Here is an 8,565-nt window from a genome sequence, read left to right as displayed (position 1 = left end):
TTTGGGGAATCCTTTTTTCTAACCTGGATGAACTGTCACAATGTTAAGTTAACTTCAACTATTTTCTGTGTAGTACACATTTTTGGAAGCATTCGTGGAGCACATGAATTTAATGCTACATGTTTAAACATACCCAATATTTTTTCAAAGTCAATCTTGCTGAAAACTAGAACAGTACTAATTTGAATTTTATAACACCAGCTCTCTCGTGGGGACTGCAGACTGGAACTAAAATTCACTATAGCTCCGCCCAGTGGTGGTAATGTGATTTGCTAGATTTCCAAGTTATATTGTGATCATCCTTTTAATCAATTTTGACCAATTGAGTTAAAGAAATTGGAAATTTCCTCTTCAAATTATGATTTAAAAAAAAAAACTACCCGTCCAGCACCAGGCTTCCTTTATATGTAATTTGAGACATTTAATGATTCAGGGCTATACAAAATATGTGACCTGGACAACTTAGTCCTAAAATTATAATTTATTAGGAAATTTTATATTTTGCGCCCACTAATGGTAAAAATACCTAATTTGTTAAAAGTAAAATATTTATTTGAAAAAAGAGCAAACGTGAATGACTGAATGTAATGTTTTTAGTTAAATACTTCGAGATGTTAATATTTATTTTACATAACATGAGGCTCACCTAGAAGGAGTTGACATGATTGTCCACCTTCTTACTGCTACAGGTACCAAAAGACCCCAAAACATTGATCTGGCGTGCCAAAGAAGTCAAGCCATGTGTATTTGTATAGCCCTCAATCAGAAAAAGTCTCAAAGGGCTGCACAGACCACAGATGATTGCAAACCACAGACTATCGTTACACAATCCCCTGATCTAAAACCTACATGAGGATAAGGAAAAAGTAAGAGGCCTCAGGTTGAGAAAAATGAAAAAGAAAACTTATTAACATGAGGTAGTTATGTCTCTCTTCTTATTTTGAGTGTCTGTCAAACCATACACTTATCATTTGATCCTTTGGGCCAGATCTGAACCTTCAACCTTTAGTACAAGTTGGAATTTGTGAAAATTCATGAATGTATTCTCCTTGTTTTGAGTGTACAAGTCTGGGCAAATAAATGAGTAAATGGTGCGGTTTCGTCTCTGCAGTTTTTATTCTTATTGGAGTTTTGTAGCACCTTTTTTTTGGTGACACTACACGATACAGTGACATCTAATGGTCAAACGTTACACAGTGTCCCTTTGAAGACCTTTTTATAGGTTCTCTGAGATTGTAAATGAGGAACTGCTCAAAGGAATAATGTTTGTACTGTGTTGCATACAGAAGGTTTAATGAGCAAAGTATGTTCATGGTAGGAATATACACATTTAACAGTCATTTTTTTGAGATAATGAACATTTATTTGGGTTATTAGCGTGTGTTCATAAAGAGATGAGATTGTCCTTCACTGTAACCGATTTCAAATGGTGCTAGAAACAAATTCAGACTCCGGGCACCAGAAGAAATCGGTCAACCTTGGAAAAAGGACAAAAGAACTGACAGATGCCAAAACATCATATGATGAAAGGACATTTCCTAGCAGGTGACTCTTACTTCCCGCCCCAAGAACACTGATTTCAAATGGTGCTAGATGGATGACAATACTCTAAGCCACCATCTGAAGCCAGCTTCCAAGGGGGGCATTTCAAACAGGATTGACTATGGCAGAAGGATTTCTTCATCAGTAGACTCGGGACGTCCTTTAAAGATAGAACAACATGAACAATTAGCGTACAGCGCTTTCTACCACTGATTAAGCTTGATACTTTCACTCTAAGACTAAGCACTGGTTCCCCCCAACTGTGTGTGCTGAGCCCTTTATTGTTCATGCTGTTCAACTCAGACTATTCACCAACCTAATCCACAAACTGTCCGTTGTCTTTCCCCGGAGGTGGATGAGGCAGCACAAAAGAATGAGATGGAGACACTGACAAAGTGGTGGTAAAAGTTCAGGGTTCAAGTCAAGCTACTGCAGCCTCCCCAGGTGGAGTTTGCGTGTTCTCCCCGTGCTTGCGTGTGTTTCCGCCAGGCATATCTGGTTTCCTCCCACATTCCAAAAACATGCATGTCCGCTTAATTGGCAGGTTCAAATTGTCCCTAGGTCCGTCTCTGTGTGCCCTGCGACTGGCAACCAGTTCAGGGTGTCCTCTTCCCACTGCCCTAAGATTGCTGGGATGGGCTCCAGCACTCTCGCACCACGAAATCCGAGGAAGTCATCCTCTGCTTTAGGAGAAACAAGTACAGATCTTCCACCTCTCGTCATCAATGTAGAGTCCACTCCTTCACACTCCTAGGCATGCACATCTCTGATAACTTCTCCTGGTCTGCCAACACCAGAAGTGAGTCCACTTCCTGAGGCTGCTCAGGAAGAACAATCTGGAACAGATGCTATTAGCATCTTTTAACAAAGTGACAGTGGAGAAAATTCTGGCATACAGTGTCATGGTGTGACATGCTGGGAAAACGGCAGAAGATATATAAAAACAAAGACTCATTTACATGGTCCAGCAAATCATGGGCTGGTCTCTGCCCAGTCTGGAGCACATTGCCAACTTGCGATACTGCAGCAGAGCCAACAACATTATAAAAGACTCCTTACCCCAGCCACCACCTCTTTGACCTGTTGCCTTCTGGTATGCTCTTCAGGCTCCTTAAAACAAGGACTAACAGTTTCAAATATAGTTTTTTCCCCCATGGGCAATACCACCCTAAACAAGAACGCAAGTTTGTAAAAAAACAGATTGGCAGTTGGATTAAAAAATGGGTATCATATAGGAAAAATGATATTCATATCTTATTTAGCAATTTATTCAGGAATTTTATTGCTGCTTAATGTTATTGCACTTTTTCTCATTGAACTCAGTCTTTATTGTCATTTATAACAAGGTGACCATTGTTTGTATCGAGACTAGATATGGCGTTCTAGGATGAACATGTAACAAAGGGTTAAAAAAGAAAAATAAGTTAAAGGTTAGATACATGATTTGAAAACTTGAGGCTACAATCATCAATATAAGCCAGGAGATGATTCTCGTGCATTTTAAAGACGCGCTCGAATAAACTCTTCTGTTTTCATCTTTTCGGGGGTTTGTTCCGCCCCAAACCTTCCTGATAAAAGTAAGATAGGTGCAATTGAAAACAATTCATAAGAGGCTTTTGAACTTTGTTGGGCATCGTTAACACATCCTTTCAACTTTTTAAGACGCCTCAAACGACGCACCCTAGGAAAGAATGCCAGGAAAATTGGGAAAATTATATTTACAAGGTACTGTAGTTCTAAGGGACTGGCCCGAGAAGTGCGTCATAATAACAGTGCAATAAAAATGTAGTAAAATATTTTGCAGCAAAATCAATCTCAATAAGTTGATAAACAAGATAAGTATATATGTTTTTCACAATCTAGCGCACTTGTTTAGGGTGTTGACTGCCCTGGGGAAGAAACGGTCCCAGCCTGTTATTTCTTGTTCTAAGGGACCTATAGCACCTACAAGATAGCAACAAGTCAAAGTCGTGGAGACTAGGGTGAGAGGAGTCATTTCGTTGTTGGCTCTGCTGCTGTGTCGCAACCCAACAATGTCCACTAGACTGGGAGGAGAGCAGCCAATGATTACCTGTGCTGTGTTGATTACTCTCTGTACTTTTTTTCCATGCTCCAAGGATACCTTACGATGCACTATTTTTCATTGCACGATGCGCTTATAAATCAGGCCAAACTCCAAGCACTACCTCGTAAATCTATCCATCCATTATCTGCACCGCTTATCTTCAGTAGGATCGCGGGGGTGCTGGAGCCCATCCCAGCCATCTGTGGGCAGGGGACACCCTGAACTGGTTGCCAGCCAATCGCAGGGCACACAGGGACAGACAATTCGCTCACTCATTCACAACTAGGGACAATTTGGACCGGCCAGTTAACCTGATATGCATATTTTTGGAATGTGGGAGGAAACCGGAGTGCCCGGAAGAAACCCACGCAAGCATGCAAACTCCGCACAGGAAGGTTGGTAGCTGGATTTGAACCCATGACCTCAGAACTGTGCCGCACACGCGCTAACCACCGTGCCACCATGCTGCCCTACCTTGTAAACATTTTTGTCAATCCTGACATTATTTATATTATTGTTTTCTCTCTTAAGTCAAATCTTTTTTATAAACAATGTTCACTTTGTTTTTATTAATGACAATAAAGACAATTGTAAAACAAAGGGTTTTATGCTTAAGTGTTTTCAGATTTGGCCTACGACATGTGGTGCTTCGTTATTCTGCTGGTGCGTTCAAATGGACTGTGAACACCTAAGACCAATCCAGGTTGTACTTCGCCTAAATGACCTTACTCACACATACCAGATTTGAGTATAGGAACAGAAAATGAATACTTACTTTCCGGAAGCAGCCTGTGTACAAAAAAAAAAATCAACCCTCACAGGCACAGGATGTGCAACTCTCAAGTTTCCTGTTAAGTACCACAACATTTGGCCTATTCCACACGAGGACACAGATTGAGACTCGAGCTTGAAATGAACACTTGCAGTACACGGACATTAATGCAGTAGTATTATCCTCTTTGACCAATGTTTAGTTTTGCCTTTGTCGAGACTCACATAGCTGGCTTTTCCTTTCTCTATCATGACAATCGGAGGAGGGCGCAGTCTAATTTCATTCCGGTGATTACTGTCAGAAGACTCACTTTTTTTGCATACATTAGAAAGTCGTGTTTGTTTGTATAGCCCTTAATCACAAAACGTCTCAAAGGGCTGAAAAGACATCATCGACATGAAATCTGAGTAATAACAGAATGTTCGGTTGACAGCTTCCCGAGGTCAACATAATTCGTAAGCTATTGAATAAGTGTGTTTTAAGTCAAGATTTAAACACTTCCATGGAGGTTGCAGATCGAATCTCAAAGGGCAGAACATTCCACCGCACCAGGGCCCAATTAGAGAACTCTCTAAAACCTGCAGATTTCTTCTTGGTTCTTGGGATTGGCAAACAGGTGCAACTTTTTACCGTCTTCTCCGCATCATGCCTAAGTTCACAAGCCAATGTGAATGAATGAATGAATGAATGAAGAAACGAACGAACGAATGGCCTTCTTTATCACAATGCAAGTCGTAATAAAACTGGAGGGCTTGTCCTTCCAGTGCAAGTAAAAAAAGGTAAAAATGTCTAAAAGGATAAAAATGTTAAAAAAACAATAGATTTATTCCATTGGTTATCGCAGTTTACGGGAACCACATTCCCCTCCGAAAAGTGAAAATGCTCATAGTAGCAACGCACTCTTATCAGAATTAGAATCGCCTCTTCAGAAAACGGTGGTCTACTATAGATATACTATTGATCCCGACGCACTAGCATTGCCGTCATTTTGAAGCCAAATTTAATTTTTATTTTTTTTTCCTAATGCATAGTCTGTCGAGTCAGACTGCCGAGAAAGGTCCTATGGCAAGATTTTCAAGCATTTTCAAGTACTTCACCCAAAATTCAAGCATTTTCCTGACCTTGATTAACACAACATTAAAATTCAAGAACTTATAAGGATTTGAGTGAAACTGCGGCCCGACGGCCTTTTTAATCCAAAATGCTCAAAGTATAATGACAATATAAATAAAGTACTACTTATAAAATGTGTATTTTTGTGCCACTATGAAAATACTTTCACAGAAATACTACGAAACTAAATATAAAATCTGGTGCTTAGAAACAGAGACCTAATATATTATTTTCCTGTCATTTTGAACTGAACAAAATACCACAGATGTACAACAAAAATGCTACTAGACAAATACTATAACACAGAAATGCTACTACAGAAATATTGCTAAAATACTACGACGGAAATACTACAAAACTAAATATAAAATCCGGTGCTTCCTGTCATTCTGAAATGAACAAAATACCACAGATATACAACAAAAAAACTATGACGGAAGTACTATAAAAATGCTATGCCTGAAATATTACAAAATTATTACTACAGAAATACGACAAAAATACATCTCAAGTAAGATAAAAAAAATACTACTAAAGAAAATTTTTCAAAATACTACCTTAGTAATACTAGAAAACAGAAATACTAGTACAGAAATACTTAATTACTATGGAATTCCAACAAAAACACAACTACAGTAGTACTACAAAAACACAAAATACTCCCAAAATACTATAGAAATACTCAAAAAATCCTACTACAGAAATTCTACAAATATACTACTACAGTAATAATATATGATTAAAATACTACTACAGAAATTACTACAAAAATACTACAATGGAAATAATAGCAAAAAATACTACAAATATCCTCTGAAACAAAATATCAAATTCTTTGATTCAAACTGGGACCTACTATATTATTTTGCTATCAATCTTTAAAACAAAATAGTACAGAAATACAACAAATACTTCCACAACTACACTTGTACTATAATCCAAAAATACTACTCCGGAAATACAACAAAAATACTGTGACAAAAGTAAAACAAAATTCTACAAAAATACATGTACAAAAGTGCTAAGAAAATACTATTATAGAAATACTGTACTACAAAAATACATATACATGAATATACCAAGGGTATTACTTTAGTAACACCATAATACAGAAACACAACAAAAATAACATTACGACAGAAATACAACAAAAACTACTTGGGCGGAAATACAAAAACACAGCTCCAAAAACAATACAAAAATAAATCTACAGAAATACTATAATATAAAACAGAAATACTACTACTGAAATACTACTACAGAATTACTACGAAAATCATACTATAAAACTAAATAGCAGATTTAGAAATTGCAAAAAGTGACCGTCTTTTGTAGTTGTTCTTAAAAGAAAAATACCTTGCAAATACAAATATGACAACCGTGATACTATAATACAGAAATACTACCAAAACACAAAATAAATACTACGAAAATATTCAGACAGAAAAAAAATACAAAAAACTGTATAAAATACAGTAATAGTATAAAAACACTTTAAAAGCAATACAAAAATACAACTAGACAAATACTACAAACTCACCACAAAAATACATTTGTAGTAATCGTACAAGACTAGATCTCAAATTAAGTGCAGGGAACTAATTAATGTATTATTTAGCTTTAATTGTAAGCCTAATTTTATTAAAACCAAATTTAGAAAGAAATATTACATATAGATGTTTACATGTACGTTTTTTCGTAAATGAGAAAAATTCAATTGACCCTTGGCCATATTTATTAACCCAGTTCAGCCCGCCGATCAAAATATTTGCCCACCCTGCAATAGAGCAAACTTTGTTTCAAGGGAAGTTAAATTTATAACTGTCAAGATTATCAATGTGAATCACCTGTGCCCGCTCATTTGGCGCCAACCGCTGTGGGCTCTGATTGGCTCCCTGTCCCTAGTTAAACCCAGTCCTGTCAGTCCCTTGTTGTCAGTCCGTCTGCGAGCCTCTGTTTATACAAGGCAAGCCTTTTTCGATCCTGACTCTCGCCTGTCCCGTTTTTGCTCCCGTTTGTCTACCTGTTTTGATCCCAACCACGTCTGCTCTCCCATCCCGGCTTACGACCCATTTTTTAACCCCGACTACGTCTACTTTCCCGTCCTGGCTTACGACTCGTTTCCGACCCCAAACACGCTTTGCTCTCCCGACCAGTTTTTCCGTCCCTCACACCGCCATTATTTGCTACGGACTTCGTGTTCGGATCACAATCCGAGTGCAAGAGCGACTTGCTTCCCGCGTCCAGCGAACACCGGATCGTGGGCGCAGCCCTTCCTCTTTCTTTCAATAAAACTTGTGGTAAACATTACGCAATTGGGTCATGTTTCCATTCTGGTTCTGACAACACACTTATTCACCACTGCATGCTTTTCACAGTGTTGCAGGTAAAGGCACTTTGCTATTTGTATTTTATTTTGCCTTCAATGTAACACACATTTTGTTTGATTGGCATGAGCTTGCAGTTTTGTGAGGACATTGCAGTTGCAGCCTAGTAATGTTAATTTGTGAGAAGGCTTTACTCAGCCTAAAAAATCGGAATACTTTTAAGAGGTTAGGAATCCCCACTTCAAACAAGTAAAACTTGAACACAGGACATTGTTCGATTTAAAGAAAGTGAAAACTTTGTGTGTCACGGTTGCCATGGCGCCCAATTGGCCCCGCCCGTGTGGCGCCAGCTGCGGCTTGTTGACGGATTGGCTTTCCGTCTATTTAAGCTCAGTGCTCTCACTTTTCCTTGGTCAGTCCGTCAACAAACCTCTGCCCCGTAATACGTGGGTTTTGACTCGGTCCTGTTTCCTGTTGGTATTTCCTGTCTGGTATTGTTCCCGTTTATTTTTTCCTGTTCAATATCGGTTTCCTGTATCGTTCCCGTCTAGTTTATCCTGTTTAATTTCGATATCCTGTTTTGATATCAATCCTGTCCGTCCCATTGTTTAATATCGGTTTCCAGTTTTCGTTCCCGTCTAGTTTGTCCTGTTTATTTTCGATACCTTGTTTTGATATCAATCCTGTCTGTCCCATCCTGTCCCGTATCGACCCCATCTGTCCGATATCTGCTCGGGCAATTGGTA

This window comes from Urocampus carinirostris, chromosome 3, assembly GCF_059441175.1.
Source record: "Urocampus carinirostris isolate Australia breed hairy pipefish chromosome 3, RoL_Ucar_1.0, whole genome shotgun sequence".
Lineage (NCBI taxonomy): Eukaryota > Metazoa > Chordata > Actinopteri > Syngnathiformes > Syngnathidae > Urocampus > Urocampus carinirostris.
The sequence above is the reverse complement of the archived record's forward strand: the minus strand, read 5'-3'. Positions refer to the sequence as shown.